Raw genomic sequence first — 22,572 nt, forward strand, 5'->3', positions numbered from 1 at the left:
AAGAAGTAAAGTTTTGAACAAAAAATGATTTCGATGTTTCGGGACCGCTTAAAGAAAAGTTTCATTCAGTGGCAAAACCGGGGTTTTGTTCCAAGATTCGAATACTTCAATAACGGAATTTTATTATTTATTTATTGACCTGATTAGAAAATAAAGCCTTCCCGAAATATATGTACGATATTTTCTGTTTGTTGCAATGATAATATTTTTTTCTCTGCGTCTACATAAATCATTTTAAGGTATTTACTTTGTTCGAACGTTTAATATGACGTTATATAAGCCTAAATAACTAAAAGGTTAGATACATGATCCCAGCTTGTATTTCAAAATTACTAAATCAAATTTTGAATGATTTATAAGCCATAAATGTGTCGCATAAATAGATGATCACGTGTGCATATGTTATTTGCTAGAATGCCAGCCAAGAAGTGATTCATTTTTATGAGGAATAAAATAAGCTTTGAATTTTGCTTTGTACTACGTGAACGCTGAAAGTACTGGTATTAAATTTCAGTTATTTTCACCATAATAAGAATGTTCCATGTGTATGACCAGTATCCAATAATAATATTTTACCGTAGTTTATTGTTTCTAAAAACATATTGTTTCTGCAAAAAATAAAGGTTTTTTGGACAAAAACAATAACTATGACGTCACTGTACAGTTATTTAGCGTTTCATTATGAATTATCGTTTTCTAATAGTTTGTATGAACGCAAATAAAATGATAAAACGATAAAAACCCACGGCTTAATAGTTTGTATAAAATCAAAATGGCGTTTGCATCGTAGAACTGTTGAAAAAATGTCGATATATCTATAAAATCGATAAAAGCATATCGATTTCTTTCTGAATATCTAAAAGGTGTTAAAAACGATATTTTTTGAACAAACCTACATATCTTCCAGACCCAGGACTATTGCATCCGCCACTAAACGCTGAAGCCATGATAAGGCCAATTTCTATAGTTTCTGATCATATTTTATCAAACAAATTATCAATCTCGTCGTAAAAATGAAGCTAAATTAATTTTCATAAATCTACCATTCCTACTTCAGCAAATAAATAAAATATTATTGTGATTTTCAACTGCTTTTTCAAGAGGCGTTAGTTATAATTATCTTGAATCATGGAAATATCAAATCTCCTTAAATAAAGCAAGTTATTCGGTGTTACATTTAGAAGAAAATGTTTCAAGAGATTAAAATAACGAAATCTGAACATTATAAAAACAAATTAACCCTTTATATTTTTATTAGGTAGAGTTAAATAAGAGCAGTGTTCTGTTAACATGACCTTAACTTGAATATTTAAAAATATGCGGGCTCTATAGACGGGAGAAATTAAAAGTTCCTTTTTTTTTTGTAACCACCATAAAGTCGACCGCATGAAAAGGCCTCTAAGAAAATTTTACAATTATACTGATTGATAATAATTATGCTAGTTATTGTGTAATTAATCCCGTATGAATGGGCTACTAATTAAAGAAAACACAAACTCTAATATTTTCAAACAGAGATGGCTTTGTGTTGGTGAACAATTTATTAGACTGCGCGTTTCGTGGACAATGCACCCTAACAAACCACATAAAAGTTTAATGTAATAGGGAATCATCTACCTACTCAGTTAATTGGTTTCATAAAAATTAGCATTTTAGGACCAATGATTTACGCACACTTTTTCTGGTTTCGACTTTATAGACTTTTCCGGATTTTTTTATAGATATTTGAACATATTTAACTATATTATTAACATTTAATGTACACAGGCACTAATTATGAAAATTTGAATGATTTGAAGAAATGTACTGCCATCTGAATCACTCAAATATGTTCAAAAACTTATGGCGATATTCCTTCATCATATCCCTATTGTTTGTTTTTGGTTACAACGATTTTAAATTGGCGACTTTGATGTCAATGACAAAGAACAACCTGATGAACCAAAATAATTGGAATTCAATGAATTGCAAGACTTATTGAACGAAAAAACCCAGACCAAACTCTCGAAGAACTTTCAGAGAGTTTAACAGTTGAGGAACCAATTTTTTCCAGATGTCTGTATACATTCGGAATGATCTAAAAGGAGAAGAACTGACTTACCAGGCAAAAGAAGTAGAGTTTTTTGTGATGTATTGTGACTGGCGATGAAAACTCAAGTTTTGAAAGTGATAGGTTAGTCCAGTAGAACTTCTACACCGATACCAAAGCGAAATATTCATGGTCATAAAGTTTTGCTATGCGTATAGTGAGATCAGCTTAGTCATCAATTAAACAAATTGAAAAACGTAAGTCTATTAATAGTAAATAACAGACTGAATAACATTGTATCTATACTCTCTCAATTCTTTCTCGATGAAAATACATTTTTAAAATGAGAAAATGATCAGATTACATTTCAAGCACTTACTATTTATCAGACTTGTTGTTTTTTCGACAATATCCATTTATACATTTAATATGCTAATTTTTATAAAGGGAAGATTACATCTGCTAAATATAGGACCCACGTAACAATATGTCTGTTTATAGCAATTCATTTACATTTGTAACCGATAATTATACGGATTAAAACGGGAAAATCCCGGAAAACTTATCTACAGAACGACATTTTATTTTTTATTTTCACTAATAACGTAACAGATAGAATACACTCGGAACATTTTCATCTACAAGCACTGGGGTTTGTTGCTCTTAAATCTCATGCTAAGCCTCTGAAAGCCTACCAGCTATATTTCTTTTAACACGTCTTGCTACCTCTGCGATATTGTCATATTATTGTTTTCGAATTGAATAGCTAAAGATACGAGCTATTTTAGAAAAAACAAAAACAAACAATTTTGTATTGTGGCGTTGGATATGAAAATAAACTGAATGACGTTTTGGGGGAGAATAAAAACAAATTGCAAAATTTATTGCTGCTTTTTTTAACGATATATTAAGTATACGAATACGTTTTCACCGTTTAACAACGTTGACATATTAATATACATATATATAACAATAACTAAGACTATTATACAGCTTAAATTTCATAATTAATATGCAAAATTGATGACTTTGATGATTTCTCGTTCAACTTCATTATTTACTAACTGTACACTAACGTCATAAGATATTGGCAAGTATTTTTTTTTAATGAAAACCATGATTTTACTGTTTTTGGACAGATAATTTAAAAATCAATGGTTATTATCTGAAGATGTTACAAAATCTGCAGTAGGATACCCGCTATATTGCCTGAACATTGCTCCTTTTGATTACCACTAGCGTTATTGGATTATAAGTTTTGTAATCGACATATATCAATTTTCGTAAACTATATCGATTATGACCTTACCTACAACATCTAAAACAATGTTGTCATAATATAAAAGAAAGAATGAAATGAAATATTGACTCTCTGTCCCTCCTCATTATCTATCTTTCTCCTCTGATTGTCTATATCTCGCTTTCTCTTACTGTTATTCTCTCCTTCACTTTCTTTATCTCTTTTACATATTATAGTAGATATTATTAGCAATTTTTACAAAAAAGTTTATATCATTAAATAAATATTATTGTAAATTAAAATAAATTAAAACATAATATATTATTATATTAGTTAAATGGTGTATCAAATTATGATAATTGTGATTCATTATATACCAATCCAATATAGCTCAGGTGTACTGGAAAGTTATTATTTGCCACATATGTCATTCTACTCTACCAACATCCAGCTTCAAAGCTATAAATGTTATATTTTGCGAAAGTAACATTGTCATAGATTTATGCTTCTGAAAATGTCAACTTGCATGTCTGAAAACGTACATTTACGGCACGCATCGCTTTTCTCACTTAATCAAAAGAAAAAAGCCGCTGGAACTCATCACATGTGAGGCGTGGTTGCGAAAATTCAAAAGTGGTAATTTCGATGTGCAAGTCAAAGAACATTCTGGTAGACCGAAAAAGTTTGAAGATACGAAACTGCAAAAGTTATTGGATGAAGACCCACACCAAACTCAAAAACGATGCTCCAGGAAACGATTAGCGACCGATTACGAGCAATGGGAAAATCCAAAAGATGGGTACCGCATCGATTGAATCGCAGGAAAATCAAAAATCGAAAAATCGTCGGTGAAACGCTGCTGCAATGGTATGATCAGAAGTCATTTCTGTATCGAATAGTGGCGGGTGATGAAAAGTGCATTTATTTTGCATAACCGGTCAAGAGAGCGTTAAAAACACTCTCCAGACTTTGCCCCCACCGACTGTCAATTTTTCGAATCAATGGAACGCGCTCTTGCAGAGCAGCACCTCGCCAATTTCGAAGAAATCCGAAGAAAAAGCCATTATGACTTTGCGGTAGACCTTGTTTAATATAATATAAAGGAAGTTTGATATATTCTCAATTACGAGTTACATATAGTTAAATTAATCGAGTTATATATATGACTAACGCTAGTTACTACTTATTCCTGCTAAAAATTCGTGAAAAATAGTAGGAAATATTTCCAATAAAACATGGATTGAAAAAAATCGAGGGAACTTATAGAACTTAATTTAAAGGGGACATATGATGGGATTTTAGTATTCCGAAAAAAGTGAGGACCTTCATAATTTTGAAGTAGAGGAGAATCCATTGTAATGCAAAACACCGACATCAGTATTTCAATAACAACAATACAACAATTTAAATGTTAATTGCTTTTATTCAGATAGGGGTATAGTTAAGATATGATTTTAAGGCAATCTCCGTAATGTACAGATAGCAAGACGAAGAGAACGGGTTAATATTTAAGTAGAATGACAAATGGCTTCTTCTGTAAGTAATGAGAATCACACCTTTACAATTTTCGTCAAACAAGAGTTGTTTTTAACTCTTTAACTATTAGAGAGCACACAGTGGAGTAAAAAGATATTTCTCCGTTCTTATTTTTTCATCATCATCATCGTCATTAATGTATGAGCCGTTACGATTATCCTAATGAAAAATATTAATTAAAACGGTTGGAATTTGAAAGCATATACAATATAGGATTTAATTGCTTTCTAATAGCGAATTTAATAACAGGAAATCCATTTATCGATTAATACAATGTTGAAATATGAATGTGGCCGTTTCTACTTATCTAAAAAACATTATTTCTCGATAGAGCGTATCATTTTGTCCAGCTATCCGTATAACTTCACTGTATTGTATAATAAACCGATTCTAATACGATTTTTTTCGTTTAAAATCCTAGATAAAAGTACGAAATATATCCAGATTTTTCACAACTTATAAATTTCAAAATATCAATTTCTGAATGTGTCTAAAGTGCTTAAGTATCGCAAATTTCCTTAAAAATATGTTATATCATCGAAGTGGCAATATCGTGAGATAAAAAAAAGATAACTCAATGAACTACTGTCAGTATAATAAACCAATTTTCTGGGGCATGTGATATTGCCTTGCCTCGTTTGTTCATATAGGAACATCTGTAATTGAAGGTATAAAGTGAAGTTGCAATTTCTCAACTCCTGATAATACATCCCTCCTAAGTATGGAATTAATCATCTTCACAATTTCCTAAAGGCAAATGAGATGAAAAAAATTAACTTACGCAAACGTCCGTTAACGTAGGATGTATATTATTCAATTCATGAGCTCTAATAGATCCAAAAAAATTCCAAATTATCTTCATTAAGTAGCCTTAAGCCAATATATTTATTCGGATAATTACACGTTTTTTTTTCTTTAATGAAATGAACCCCCTCAAGATGATTATTAAAGTTTTAATTCACTTTAACAAATTTGTTCTTACTTGGGCAATAAAATGTAAGCACTATTTAATTCCTGAATCGCTTTGCACCAAAATTCCTAGTGTAGTGAAGTTTGGTTAATCCTCTCTTAAAAGGGTTGCATTCAGGAGTTATTATATTAGTGGAGTTTCAACTATGAAATAATTGATCCAAGAATAAAAATATATGGCCGTTTGTGTAGCTCCTTTCGGAAAGGGATTAATTTCTAAAATTAAAAAATAAATATTTGATATTTTATATGATTATTAATACACATTAGTAACAACATTACATTAACTTATATACAAAACACGTTGTAATGATGAAATTTATTTGATGGTTAATCCAGTTAGTTTGGGATTTTTAACATTATCAACCTTTTTCTAAAGACAGCTAAATACTTCCTCAAAGTAAAACGATTCTGCATTTCTTTACTATCTGTGCATCCGGGAACACTTTCTAGATGGAGAATTCACTTTACTTATTGTACTACCGTCTTATAAGTAATATCTCTATTTCTCTATGGTTTGAAGATACGAAATTAATACAAGAATTATTGGAAGAAAACCCAAACCGTTAAATGTGGCACAAGAACAGAATGCAAGACATCACATCTAGAAAGAAAATACAAAAAATAAGCACCTAACATTTGCACGTTAGTTATTTAATAATTTTTTAATATAAAAATTGTTAATGTAATTTTTATTGATTCATTATTGTAACTATGAATTTTTGTTTTTACTATATCAAAATATTTCTACCTTCTTTGAATTAATTAATTATAAATTTTATTATGACAATAAAATATATTTATTCTATACAAAAAAAAAATACTGGATGAATGAAGTCCCATTGAATAATTATTTATATTTTTTCCAATACATAAAATAAAGATACCCTCTATAGAACTACCACAGTAACAACTAAATTTAATCACTTTCGATGTAGTAGAGGGACATAATAAAATATTGTTCATAAATAACATTGTTTTGAACATTTACTATGTGTAATTGAACGTAGCATACGTAACAGTGTTTATATTTTAACTCGAAATATATTGCTATACCATTGCTTCCAATTTCATTAGGATGATAATTGATTTAAATTAAATTGATTACATACAAATTAGTATATATAATAAGCGTTTTGTTAGTATTTTTGTTTTAATAGGTATACCTTATTTCGCCAATAAATTAGTCATTAGTTTGAGATTAAAAAAATCCTTTTTGGACTGCTGGTGTCTTGTATGAGGTCTCTCTTTATATCATGGCATTATCAATGCTCCTTAGTCATTTATTATTAAACAAATTAATGGTTCAATCTCTCAAAAAGTCTATGGCCACACACATTTTTACCACATACATCCACCATACAGCCCGGATTTTGCACCGTCTGAGTACAATTTGTTCCAGCCTTTGGAAAAATGTCTTAATGACGTTAAAATGTCTCCAAAAGAGGCTCATTAGAATTATTTGATTTGGTACAAATTTCTTTTAAATATATAACAAAAAATATCTATATCTATATAGCTCTAACTAATAACGTATTATTTTTATTAATTTTAACATAGTTTAGGTTGATATTATTTAATATAATTCATCAATACCATTGTTTTCATTGAAATAATATAAACCATGTTAGAACCCAACATAATACATAACAGATGTTACATATCTCGCTAAAAATAACAAGAGAACAAAAACCGTAAAAAAGGTGTGTTCTCGCATGTACTCAGGTACTATCCAACACCTACAGTCTTCTTCCTACTCAGATTTTTATCAACATTTAATTCACAATTTTGTCTTGTTTTTCAAGTATTATTTTCAAGTACAAAGAAAAGAAAAACGAAAGAACGAAAGAGAGACCGATTTTTCGTTAGCCCAACCCGTTTTAAAATAGTAAAAGAACATTACTCTGACTCTGTGTTAGAAAAAAAAAGTCGAGGAGAAGAAAACAATATGAGGTAAAATTCCTGTAAAGAACTAGTTATATTTATACCTTTCGGAAGGCTCCAAACCATGTGTGTCTGTTTCAAATATGTTTTAAATACATTAACTTTGTAAACTGAACACGTCAAATATAAACAGCATTAGGTCAAACAGAAATCTATTTTTGGTGTTTTAGTTTTTACTACGAAGACTTTTCAGTTATAGAAGAAACTCATATCGTTACTAGAAATGGATAATCAATTATTGGTCCTTTTGTCATTTTAATATCTTCAGTATGAAAATTAGCGAAAGGATATATGACCGATTATGCTCATGAATAATATATTACCATAATATTTTACTGTTATCAAGAACGAATAATTTAAAATATATTTTTTTATGTAATAGATATTAATGGAGGTCTATTATGTTGGTAATACAAACGATTAGAATATTATATACTGTATAGTAATAGTAAATATTTCAGTCATTATATGCTTGTCATGATATACAGGGTGAACCTTTGACATCAATATTTTCCATTAATGATTCTCAGTTTTATAATATCTCGAAGTGCTTGGTGTACAAAACTGATATATTGCATCTATAAATAACAGTTAAATGCATAATGTGAGACAAATAAGGCTTCTATTGTATTGTTATCATTGTTATATAAATTTAAAATAGTGATAAAAATATAGAAAAATAAACATGTGAATTTAGTACAAATAATTAAATTATTATTATTTTTAGTGTATGTTCGCCGATTTCTCCGTCAATTATGGACCGATTTTCAAAATTCTTTTGTTATTGAATTGTATTTGAAATCCAGGGAAACCATTAAATTTCATAGGCACGTACAAAGATTTCACATATTTTTTATCTAAAGTAATGAGATATTTGTTTATAATGTTATTGTTGAGCTGATGTGTCGAAAAATCGGAAGTAATTTTGTGTAAAAAACATTCAGTTTGCCGCAATGTTAATTTTTTTTAATCATCTACCATATCCGCCTGATTTAATCCCCAGTGACTATTTCAATTCTAACAAATCTTATCCCAGTTACTTCGCAAATAAACTATTTTCACAATATCTATATCGCGAAATATTTATTACAATATTTGTTCCTTTTTATTTACATGTCGTATGTGGCAATAATGTGTGTGTAAAACAAAGTGTTATTAGAATTCCAATTTAACGTAACTAAAACTAGTCAGGTAACAAGAATATTATCGAATTTAATACCGAAATTTGTTAGATAAATTACTATGTTGAAAAAGTTAATGTACGACATGATGTTGTGATAAGATTTCTCTATATCCTAACACAGTTAATTACATTTTCAACAACGACGAATTTCGGTTATACTTTTAATATATTAACGTTGAGTCGAATAAAATATTGTGCGGTACACTCCTGTACATATTACACGCAAATTTGACGAAACAAAATACAAGGATTTATTAAAGTTGTCAGTAGTAGAGGAGCACTAGCCTCAAATGTCTTTTTTATGATCGGTAGTCATGTGAACGTCAAAGAAATACACTTTTACAATGTTTATGTTGGTTTTGGACATGTTTTATGTCTCATCGGCTCATATTATAAATAAAACTCAACCAATTTATGTTTCTGTAGCGTGTGTACATTTCAGTTTACAACAAATATTCGGATTAAGCTCTAGTCTATAAAACTTTTAGTGCATTTTAGCTGAAATTAACACGTGTAAAACGGACAATTTTAGATACTCATTTTCCAATTACACGCATCAAATATGACGCTCATTTCTATCATGAATATTTCAACATAAATGTCATTATTAAAACGTGCTTTATTGGATTTATTACTACAGTTGATTTGTACTGGGACAAATTAACAATCAAGATGATTGAAGGGTGGCACATATCAGCATGCATACATTTCCTAGAAAAAAATAAAACCTTGGATATTATCACCAGTCCTTTTACATAACGTTTTAACAGTATTGGATAGACATCTATTTGGAATATTGGTCAAAAAAAAAGCTCTTAAGTAACTGGTAAGTCAGTCTTTTCGATATTAGTTAAAGTTTGGCTCAAATGAAGAATGCTTGAAAGATTTGAGGCCAGAGGTATGCTGGATTGAATGTATTACTACTATAGAGGAGTAATCTTCATGAATAACATTGATTTTTGTCTAAATACTGTTTTATTAGCCAGTCCTAAGACTTATTGACTTAAGTATACTCAAGTATTGTTTCTTCGTTTATTTATTACAGATTTCTTTTATTAGGATACAGAGAAGTGTGAGATGATTTAATGGTATAACGTCCTTTATTCAATTTATTACTATAGTTGATTGGTATTGGGACTAATTAACAAGCAATATGAATGAAGGAAGGGTGTACTGAACAATTTGCTCAGTTCAGTGTCAACACTAATCAAGAAATATTGTATCGATGGTTGATACCTCCACAAAAATTTTTGCATTAATTAATAAAACAAAAAGTTTACCGCACACTATTTGACCTTAAATTGTTTTAAGATAAAGCGGTTTCATTTCTCTTTTGTTTGATACAAATTCCATTCTAGTCTTATTTATCCGTAATAAGATTCAGTCGGATCAAAGACGGCGATTATTTAAATAACGACAGAGTTAATTGTTTTAGACAGTCTTAAACTCTTGGGACTTATTTGATCTTTTTCTTTTTGTTATAGGTAAGGAATCTATTGTGTGAAGATTAAGTAAATTATTTGGGGACGATAATTAGTTTGATAATGTAAGTATACTTACAATTTAAATAATTAATTCACGTATTATTAAAGAATTCAGGGTGATGTTTTATTTATAGCATTTTATTTATAGTGAATATTTTATTTAAATATTTAATTTAAAGTTATCGATAAAAAATATTGATAGTACTTCAATGTATTTTGATTTGTAATATCTATTGTAAATAACTGTTAAATAGTCTAACATAACTGTCAAATACTCTATATAAAATAACAGTGGTTCATTTAGTATTATTTAGTTATTCATTTCGGTTCTAATGATGGAATGCTCAAAATTTCCTGTATTTATATGATTTAATTAATAGGTAGTCATTCATAGGTGGTATATTATAAATGCTTTATTTTTAGCAAAAAGAATATATATTTGAAAGAAATTTTAAGATCATTTGGTGAGAAAAAAAATTCAACAAAATATTCATGGCTTTTCAGTTCTAGCCATTTAACATTTCTACTATATTTTCAATCTTATATAACGTATACTATTGAAAGCATCAGCACTTGTATAGAATTTCGTGATGAATCCAGTGATGTACATATTACCTACATGTACTTAAAAATTATAACAGGATTTTTTTTTAAGAAATGTGTCTAAAATTTCAAAATGTGATGTAAGTTCAATACAAGCAGAAATATACAGATGAAAAGGTAAACATTTATGCAGAGAATAATGCTCAATCAGATGGTACTTTAATTATTAAGATATTACTAGTATTTTAAAAGTTATAGAAAGATATCTGGAAAATTTTCGTTTTTAAAGAAAAACATATTCTGTCATTTTTAGGTGATATTTTAAAATAACGAAACACAACTGAAAAACTGATAACGTAGTGATTTTTTTCGATACAAAATACATAATATTGCAAAATTTTAGCTAAATTGGTGACCAGAATTTTTTCTGCAATTTTTCCATATATATACTCAGGAAAAATTATGATTTTTGCCCATTTTCAGATCTTTTGCTATAACTTCAGTTTAACTTTATCTATATTAACAAAAATACTACCATTTATGTAAAATTTGATGCTGAATCAAGTGCCGTACAGTTTATTTTAATATCTCTAATAGTTCTAGAGTTATAGTAAAATATATATTTTCTGTTAAAAATACATTTCCACTGATATTAAGTAATATTTCAAAATTGTGACATTTTAGGCCAATATAAATGGTTCTATAGTTCTTTTCATTGAAAAATATATCTTTTAGAAAAATTTTAGGCAATTTTACGAGAAAAAAATTTTCATGATTTTTCAGTTCTAGCCACTTAAATTTTTTATTGTACCTACAATATCAGACTGCGTATACTAATGAAAATATCAGTATTTGTGTAGAATTTCTTGATGAATCCAGCGATGTATATATTATCTACATATTCATACAAAATTCTAGCAGGACTCAAGAACTGTCGTGTCCACAATTTCAATATTTTTTATAAAATGTGATGTAAGTTCATTACAAACAGAAATATACCGGTGAATATGTAAAAATGTATGCAGTCCTTAATGCCCAATCACGTCATAATTTAGTTTCTAACGTACTAATAGTATTTCAGAAGTTATAGAAAGATATATTGAAAATTGTCGTTTTTAAAGAAAAACATTCTGCACTATATAGGTAATATTTCAAAATAATGAAACACAATTGAAAAACTGATGATATATTGATTTTTTTCGGTACAAAATACATAGTAGAGCAAAGTTTTAGCTAAATTGGTGATCTGAATTTTTTCTACAATTTTTCCATATATATATTCAGGAAAAATTACGATTTTTGGCCATTTTCAGATTTTTTTCTATAACTTCTGTTCGCCTTAAACTAAATAAACAAAAGTTCTTTCATTTATGTAAAATTGGATGCTGAATCGAATGGCGTATAGCGTATTTATTTTGATATCTCTAATAGTTTCAGAGTTACAGTCAAATATATGTTTTCTGTTAAAAATACATTTCCACCGATATTAAGTAATGTTTCAAAGTTGTGACACTTTAAGCCCAAATAAATAGTTCTATAGATTTTTTCACTGAAAAATATATCCTTTAGAAAATGTTTAGTCAATTTGACCAAAAAAAGAAGATTTTTGTGTTCTAGCCATTGATATTTTTTACTATATCTTCAATCTTAGACCGCGTATACTAATAAAAACATCAGTATTTGAATCAGAATTTCGTGGTGAATCTAGCGATGTATATACTACCTACATATTCCTCAAAATTATGGCCATTAAGTCTTGCGTGCATTTGGTAGAATTAGCAAGTTGTAGTATATTGTAGCTGCTGAAACCAAATAAAACTGAAGTAAATTGAACAAACTGAACGACGTATTGTTGCAAAAAAGTCTAGAAATAACCACTTTACGAGAACGATGAAAAAACAAACAAAAGTATGATCGGAATATGGAATATTATGGGATGATTTTATTTATTTTTATTTTATACCCGAATATAATGTTGTTAAAAGCCGAACATTCGTAATAATTATCTATATTATTAAATAGTTAATTTAATAAAACATGAGGAATATATGGGTTTTCGGACAATCCAAAATATTAACTATCTAATTAAAACGGCACAATTGAACTAGTCCGGGATATTCTACAACTTTGAGTACTATATAAACATAATTAGTTAGGGGCATAAGTGTAATATGGCGATTAAATTTAATTAAATTCAGCTGTGACACGTCCCTGTTTGGGTCACTTGCCAAATGTTATCTAAACACACGTTTCAGTGGTTTACATTAGCGCCCTCTTATTGACTTAATTTCACATGGAAATTTAATGAAATGTTTTGATTCGAACCGCCGGAATCAAATTTAAAAACCGTCTTTATGTCATAATCATATTTCGTTCCACTGCTTCCACTGCAACTTTATCCTGCATAATTTTACTTTATCATGCACATTTTTCCATCTAACAGGTCAATGGAAAAGTCCCCGGCCTGACACATGGCGATACTAAAATTAAATCCATATGTTTTTTAGTTAGCCCTAACCCTCAAAAGATGAATGTATAAATTTGACAGCTGTCGGATCATTATTTGGTGCATTATGGCATTTCGAGTGAAGCAACTTTTGTTATTATGAAAAAAAGGGATAAAAAGGAATTTCGCGTGGTGATAAAATATTGCTTTTTGAAGGGATAAAATACAGAAGCAAAAACTTGGCTTGGTGCCGATTTTCCGGACACTGCCCCATAAAAATCAACCATCAAGGATTGATATACTAAGTTTAGACGTGGTAAAATGATCACCGAAGACGGTGAACGCAGTGGACTCCCAAAAGAAGCTGTTACCGACGTAAACATTAAAAAAATCCACAAAATGATTTTCAATGACCGTAAATTGAAATTCAATGAAATAGTAGACACTTTAAAGATAGTAACTGAACTTGTATATCATATCGTTCACGAATATTTGGATATGAGAAAGCTCTGTGCAAAGTGGATACCGCCTGAGCTCATTTTGACCAAAAATAACGACGACTTGATGATTAAGAGCAGTGTTTGAAGATGATCAAACGTAATAAACCCGAGTTTTTGCGTCGATATGTGACAATGAATTGGAGAAACATGGCTTCATCATTTCACTCCGAAGTCCAATCCACTGTACACGATGAACCCGCTCCAAAGCGTGGGAAAACGCAACAGTCCACTGGCAAGTTTATGGCGTCTGTATTTTGGGATGCGCATGGAATAATTTTCATTGACTACCTTGAAAAATTACACACCATAGCGTTATTAGATCCTTTGAAGGGCAAAATCGCCGAAAAATGGCTAGATTTGAATAAAAATAAAGTGCTGCTTCACTGAGACAATGCACCGTGTCGCAAGTCAGTGAAAACGATGGCAAAAGTTCATTAATTGGGCTTCCAATTGCTTCCTCATCCACGGTGTTCTCCATATCTGGCCCCCAGCGACTATTTCCTGTTCTCAGATCTCAAAAGAATGAATCTTGATGCAAAACTTCTCTGGAAGGAACATATAAAGAAGAAAAGAAAAGAACTGGAATTGAAATATAGGAAAATGTAATGGCTAATTGGAAGAAAATCACAATACAATTATCAGTACATAATAAATTGCTATTATATAAGTAAATACTGAAACCTATATGGACATATGGAGCTCAGTTACGGGAATATTCTGCAAAGAGTAACATAAATAAAATAAAAAATTTTCAGAACAAAGTCCTGAGAGGTATTGCGGGCGTACCCAAATACTATAGGACTGATTACTTACATCGAGACCTTAAGATACCCACAGTCAGTCAAGAAATCAAGAGAATTGCAAGGGGGCACGAGGAAAGACTCCATTCTCATGAGAATATTGAAGTATTGCAGCTTTTGGATACCACCCGAACAGGACACAGACTCAAAAGAATCAAACCATCTTATCTTGTGTAGTGTATAGTGTGGTGCATATAATAAAAAATACAGCAGTGACATGTATAAACGTTATTTCACCAGAGACTGAGATAGGGCCGATGGGTCCTCCTAGTTATATACCTAGATTTAAGTTATCATAAAGACAAATTGTAGGTTAGTCGGAACCGTTACTAGTAACAATGTAACAATTAAATAATAAAATAAAAAAAAGAACTATCGGTATATAATAATAGCACCTATAAAAAGCAACAATGGACCATGAGCCAGACGAATATATATATATATATATATATATATATATGTTGAACATTGTTTGGCTTATAAATTGCCTGATTTGAATCATAACAAACACTTTTACGACTGGAGGACTTCTGATTTTATACTTTTACATTCGGAGCTTTAAGGCACCTGTTCATGCAAAGAAATCATTTAGATTACTAATCGCCGTGCGAAAATAGTGAATTTTTTAATACAAACTCTTAATTATGGTCGATGGATTTAGTTTTTTTTTCTCTCTACGTTAATTGCGTGACGCCAGAAATAATGTCATTAGGTGTACAAATAAGTTTTGTCGCGGTAAAATATTTGTTTTAAGAAACGCAATGACATAATTTATGGTGGAAAAAATCGACTCGGATTACGAGGGGTAGTTGAAAAATTATAAAACAATTTTTCAACTACTACTAGACTAGAAGCAATATATGGACTTATATAACTAAAAAAATGAAATATGCTAATTTGCTTATAACCTAAAGTATATAAGAACGTATAGCCTTAACTAGAAAATAAAAGGTTGGAGAAAAAGTTGTACATATTCGGTAAAACGATAGTGTAGCTTCCGATAAAAATACGCTCGTAGACATCTGGAATATCAGTTTATTTCGGTTTACACCTTGTATATCTCACCATATGCACAGCAATACTTTATGGCCATGAATATTCGATGTCAATCTGAATGGTTTTCCTGGACTAAACTGTGACTTCTTTCTCATTCACTTAATTTTTTCACCGAAAACTCACCACTTTCTATATTTCTTGAATTGATTTTTTTTTTGTTTTTAAGATATGAGCATCTTTCCTGCTTGTTGCAACAAAATATATTTAAAAAGAATTATCGATTTTCGATATATCGATATGTTTTTATAAATGTCCATATATCGAAATACTTATATTTTTCTCTCCGCCCCATACCCCTACTATACGGTGTTAGTATATTTTAATGAACTGTTCGAAACACAGATTGAATCTCACCACTCTAAAATACGTAGTAAAGAGTTTTTTGTTTTCTAACAAACAAATATCTATATAACTGCAGGCTATGGCCGATAGAAAAAAAACAACCGATTTACCATAAAAGGTTATATGAGGAATTATTTCATATGAAAGACCTACTAAAATACGAGGACAAACTGACTTTATATGAAATCGTGCATTTAAATAGTATTTAATCTAAACTCGCAAAAGGAAATGAGAAAATTACAGGTCAAATGTCGACATGTAATACAATTTACACAAACGCTTATGCACTTCTAGACGTAACATTTAGTTTAGTTTGTTTCTCATTTAGTCGCAATATTAACCTGTGTACGCTACAAATTTCTAGTATCAATATTAATACGAGTTTACAGTGATACGAAGGATATTTGCCAATTCTCAGTCCAAATGCTAAATTTCGAATAACCGATGCTTTTCATTAATAAATATTGAAAAGGCTTCTCGTTTGATTAAATGTTACATTTGCTTTATATTAACGAACTCTTACAGGCATTTGACCAATAGTGTTTAGTTTTAATAACACAAATACGAGGTATGTAGAGAAAGTAACAGACATTTTAAAATTTCACTGGATATGTTGGTCCAATTAGAACCATATTTTGTTGTTATGATGGTAAACATGCCTAGAAATTATCTAAATATTTGCAGCCATATTTGTTTTTTACTTTCGTGATAGCTGTAGAAAAAATTATACCTGTTTTGGTACATTTGTCGATTTCGTTTGAAACGTGGAAAAAGTGAAAAAAACCGCTTATAAATGATCATCGATAATCAATTTGATAACTCACCTGTTACCCTATCTTAGCTCTTAGTCTCCATATTCGCCAGACACGGTCCCGTGTGATTTTCTTGTCTACTAAAAATAAAAAAAACGCTAAAGCATCGTTTTATTGTAAACATAGATGTTATTAAGTTAGTTGAGATTGCTCAAGGCTAGCCCAAAACACTAATTCCAGAAGTATTTTGTTGTATAAAGTATATAATACATAATGAGTACTTTGAAGGACGTAACGCTAAAGTAGATGCTAATAAAGAGATAATTTTCAAGCAAGCTGTAGGAATTGAAGTAAATATCGGCAGGCAAGAGAAGAGGTTCACATACATAAAAAAGACAAATTCACATGCATATAAAAACATTAAAATGAATTCTCATTCCTTATAAGTATTGGTTCGATAAATAAAAAGGAATAACCATTAATGTTATTGTCTTTTTGTCGACATTATATCGTGTCCAATCCAAATAGTAACTTTTTAACAACAGTCGGCTGATAAGGTTATGGCGTCTGTATTTTGGGATTATATAGCGTTACTAAACCGTTTAGCACCACGCTAGACAAAAAGCAAAACACATTAGGACCAAAATAAAATAACTATACTGGTTAGTCGGAAGATACTCTCAACTTGATCTAAAATCAAAGAGGTTGATCTATAATACAATTATAAAGCCAATTTGGAACTATGGGGTGTAAATATGGAGTTGCACTAAAAATTCAAATCAACTAGTCATACAACGCAGTCAAAACAAGGTTCTCTGATTGATTACCAATGCCTATCACTATGTAACCAACGAAGAACTGCACGATGACCTGGAAATCAAATGGATTTGCGAAGTTATCCAAGATTTCGCCTTGAAACCCGAAAGAAGATTACTAAATCACACTAACGTGGAAGCAATACAACTGCTGGACAGCGCGCAGGATGTCAGGAGATTGAAACGAACAAAACCTTATTTATTTTTGCCTCTTATTTAGCAATTAGCAAAAACGCTGCCTAACCCTACGAGTTAGATCAAATTAATGTACTACAGTATTGTACACCATAAAAAGGTCTACAAAAAAGTCCGCGATGGTATATGTTTATCTTTTAGGGATAACCCACATTAACCATTTTTATTGTTTACTTTTTACGTGAGAAAATGGCTTATTTACGAAGCTATTTTAAGCAATACGGCATTAATCCTTATCGAATTAACTACCTTAAATACAGTGTGCAATTAATATAGATCAATATGGTTCCTTACAGCATGTAAATTAAACAAATATTTTCGGAGATATTACAAATTTAAAATTTGCGTTTAAAAATGTGTAATGTAATAAAAATTGTATGAATTTAGATATTCCAAAGATAGCAGGAAATCTTCATAGTAAGTATAGGGGAAGAGGAATTGTTTTACTCCAAATTTAATGCGTGCAGGCCAAGGGCAGTAATGAATGAACCAAAAATACTGGATCGATTTTAATCATGTTTTCATTGAGTGACATAGGCATATATATTTTATGCCCGTGCAAAGTCGGAGCGGGCCGCTATGTTTTTATGTACAACGTTCATATTTTTTCTGTAGTGTATTTAATTTAGTATCAGCATTGCACCCGTGCGAAGCCGGGGCGGGTCGCTAGTATAATATATAAAAATAAATAGTAACTGAATTAGTTATTTAATAAAAAAAATACGATCAGTATTTACAAAATAAAGATCGCATTTCTGTTAGAAACATATAACCATTTTCAGATAATTGTTTGCAGACAATCTCTAACTATCAGCCATTTGTAACGCTCCAACTTTAGCTTTAACTTCCTTTTTACCCCAGATTCTGCTTCTGTTCTATATAGCCTCGGGTGATGGATAGAAATGCAGTCGAAATTAAAGGAAATTATATTTTCACAATATTTTTTTTTCTCTCGGTTTATAAAGTTTAATAAAAATCGAAGCTGATGTTTACAAAACATTATCAGTCTGTTTTTTTTTATTATTGCATCGAGATCAACGAAAGGGAAATAAAATAAAATAAAATAAAAATAAAAATATTTCCCGGTAATGACTTTTATTTTTCGAGGAAATATAAGCTTCGAATGGGAAGAAGAAAATCAAAGTTTAGATTCACCAAGTTGGAAAGTCTTTTTGATTGTGATTATTTTTCTGTTTTAGGAAATGAACTAATAAAAATTCAAATATTTTTTTTCTCGCTTCAGAGATTGGGTAAACTTTTTTTTTACATTTACCTCATTTTGTTATAACGACAGCCCGTTCTTTTTGGAACCGTTCTTAAATCGGGAAATTCTTTATTGGTATTACGTTAATATCGTTTTTTTTTCTTCCCTTGAACAATCTCCCATTTTTAAATAAGTTTGCGGAAATAATATTCTCCGAAACTTTTTTTTTGATTAGACCCTCTTCAAAATAATGCTACCAAAATGTTTACAAATCTCCGTAAATAGATTTACAATTGTAATATATATATATATATATATATATATATATATATATATATATATATATATATATATATATATATATAATTAATTAAGGATGAAAAAAACTTATAATTATTATTTTATTCGTCTATAAAAAGATACTTTTTAACTTTTTATTAAACTTCATTTAAAAAAAAGTATAAAATGTTCCATACAATTATCTGCTGTTCTTTCATTAAGTCGATAAAAGTCCTTTTTCAATATCGTGAGAAGAAGTAGATAGTAAATAAGGTGTTATTGGTGGAAGCTGTTCACGTCTGTTTAACTTGTTCTAATTATGAATTATTGTTGATTTTCTGGGTTCGTCAATGATCTCTGTCTCTCTCATACATTATTTACAGTAACATGACAAGTTTCTTTCTTTTGGCATGTAAGTCTTCTTCTGATCGAAGCAATATATTGACTTATATACTTATTTTGTTACAATTTAATATACGACCCATTAACTAGAATAAGTTGGTCACCCATGATTAAAATAAGTAAAAGAATGAATTACATATACTAATTTGTTAATAACCTACTATATATATATATATATATATATATATATATATATATATATATATATATATATATATATATATATATTGTGAATTAATTAAGGATGAAAAAAACTTATAATTATTATTTTATTAGTCTATAAAAAGATACTTTTTAGCTTTTTATTAAACTTCATTTCAAAAAAAGTATAAAATGTTCCATACAATTATCTGCTGTTCTTTCATTAAGTCCATAAAAGTCTTTTTTCAATATAGTAAGAAGAAGTAGATAGTAATTAAGGTGTTATTGGTGGAAGTTGTTCATGTCTGTTTAACTTGTTCTAATTATGAATTATTGTTGATTTTCTGGGTTCGTCAATAATCTCTGTCTCACTCATACATTATTTACAGTAGCATGACAAGTTTGTTTCTTTTGGCATGTAAGTCTTCTTCTGATCGAAGCAATATATTGACTTATATACTTATTTTGTTACAATTTAATAAACGATCCATTATCAAGAATAATTTGATCATCCATGATTAGAATAAGTAAAAGAATAAATTACATATTCTAATTTGTTAATAACCTACTATATATATATATATATATATATATATATATATATATATATATATATATATATATATATATATATATATATTGTGAATTAATTAAGGATGAAAAAAACATATAATTATTATTTTATTAGTCTATAAAAAAGATACTTTTTAACGTTTTATTAAACTTCATTTAAAAAAAGTATAAAATGTTCCATACAAATATCTGCTGTTCTTTCATTAAGTCCATAAAAGTCTTTTTTCAATATAGTAAGAAGAAGTAGATAGTAATTAAGGTGTTATTGGTGGAAGTTGTTCACGTCTGTTTTGAACTTTTTCTAATTATGAATTATTGTTGATTTGAGTTATTGATGAATAATTTAGTCATCCATGATTAAAATAAGTAAAAGAATGAATTATATATACTAATTCGTTAATAACCTAAAGTACATAAAAACGTATAGCTCTAATTAGAAAATATAAGGTTGGAGAATTCATATTGTACTCATTTTGCTTCCTTTCCTAATTTTTTAAAAATATTTGAGTTTCTTCAAAATTTTATTTATTTAACTTTAACAACAAAATTAATGGATGTCGAAAACGTTTCATTTTCACCAAAATATATCGCTGGTTAGAATAAATGCAAGCACAAAAAAAACAAATAGTTAAGCTGCGAATATATTTTTATTGTTTTTCAAAGTACTCGCCACGATGATCAATATACTTGTCCATACGCTTAAACCAATTTTTATGATTTTTTGAAAAAATATGGTTTTTGATCGAAGTTTATTCTTCACGGATGGGAACAAAAAGAAGTCATTGGGTGCCAAATTAGGGCTGTACGGCGGACGACCCATCAATTCGATGTTTTGAGTGCTCAAATAGTCTCTTGTTTGAGCCGATGTATTAGAGCTCGCATTGTCATGATGAAGAACAATCCGGCGTCTCTTGTTTGTTTTCCTTATTTCACCGAAGACTTCTGGCAAACAAATGGTTGTGTACCAATCAGAATTTACTATTCTACGATCCTCTAGAGGCACTGTTGCAATATGACCATTTTTCCCGAAGAAATAGGCCACCATTTTATTTGAAGTGCTTCGAGCGCGAACAACTTTTGTTGGATTTGGTTCATCTTGGGATACCCATACTGTCGTCTGCTGCTTACTTTCGGGCTCAGACGAATGTATCCATGATTCGTCGCCTGTCATGATTTTATAAACGTCTTTCGAAGGACCCCCATTGAATTTCTTAAGCATTTCTTTGCATCAATCGACACGAGCCTTTTTGAGCGATTGTTAAATTGTGTGGGATCCAATGCGAACATAACTTTCGCACAGGTAAGTGTTCATGTAAAATCGCATATATGCTGGTGGAACTAATGCTTAGGAATCTCACGATTGAATTCACTAAACCAGCGATACACGATAATTTTTGATGGAGCTTCATCGCCAAATTAAGTTGATTGATGCACTCTTATTGTGATAATCCACGTCGAAAATCGTAAAAAATCATCGCACGAAAATGTTGACGATTCAGTTCCATTTTTGCCGAGACGAAACTGGCAACTAAATAAAAAATAAACAAATAGCAACCGTGCGATAAAATGTTCTGAGTACGTATATCGTCAAACACGTCAAACTTTAGGATGGAACCGTCACATGGACTCACATGACAACAGTGTTGCCAATTCTTGAAGTATAAATAGTGACCCTCGTAATAGTAAATTCTTAGTGTTTCATTTATTAAGAGTTTTTATTTTTCTTGTTAATAACGTTTGGTTAATATTTTTTCAGAATATTCGTTCAACAAAACAAGATTATGAAAACCCGCGTTGAAAGTCACGTATTTGAAATTTGTTTCTCTTACAATGGATACCATGTGCCGCGGTAATGGATATGACAAATAAATCATCCGTATTACCAAATTATTTATAGTCCTGCAACACTTGATAAAAACAAAAATAAAAATAATAATGCAACGTTATCTGTTGGTCATAGCCGGAGAAAATAAGTGTAAAAAATGCTTTTCGAGATAAATACACTGGAATGGTATAATATTCCTGTAAATGCCCTCGCAAATTCGGCTATTTGCGGAAAAACGCAGAGAGCATTTCTTTAAATTTTAATTATTTTCTTTTATGTTTTGTTCGGGTCTTCTACTAATTAAAATTTTAATA

At 29.8% G+C, this 22,572-nt stretch overlaps 2 protein-coding genes across 4 annotated transcripts in view; one reads left to right on the forward strand and one right to left on the reverse strand.

Moving 5' to 3' along the window:
• Positions 1-22,572, reverse strand: part of LOC143197822 (metabotropic glycine receptor) — a 578,984-nt gene that overhangs the window by 442,836 nt on the left and 113,576 nt on the right. For both annotated transcript variants that reach the window (XM_076406597.1, XM_076406598.1), the window contains one exon: positions 16,897-16,964. The gene's annotated coding sequence lies outside the window, so the exon portion shown is untranslated. The remainder of the gene's footprint in view (positions 1-16,896; positions 16,965-22,572) is intronic.
• The window catches only part of Slip1 (SLo interacting protein 1), a 166,226-nt gene that overhangs the window by 30,221 nt on the left and 113,433 nt on the right, over positions 1-22,572 (forward strand). The gene's annotated exons all lie outside the window — the stretch shown is intronic.

This window comes from Rhynchophorus ferrugineus, unplaced genomic scaffold, assembly GCF_030347505.1.
Source record: "Rhynchophorus ferrugineus isolate W39M unplaced genomic scaffold, kcgeb_rfMv2 rfM5, whole genome shotgun sequence".
NCBI lineage: Eukaryota > Metazoa > Arthropoda > Insecta > Coleoptera > Curculionidae > Rhynchophorus > Rhynchophorus ferrugineus.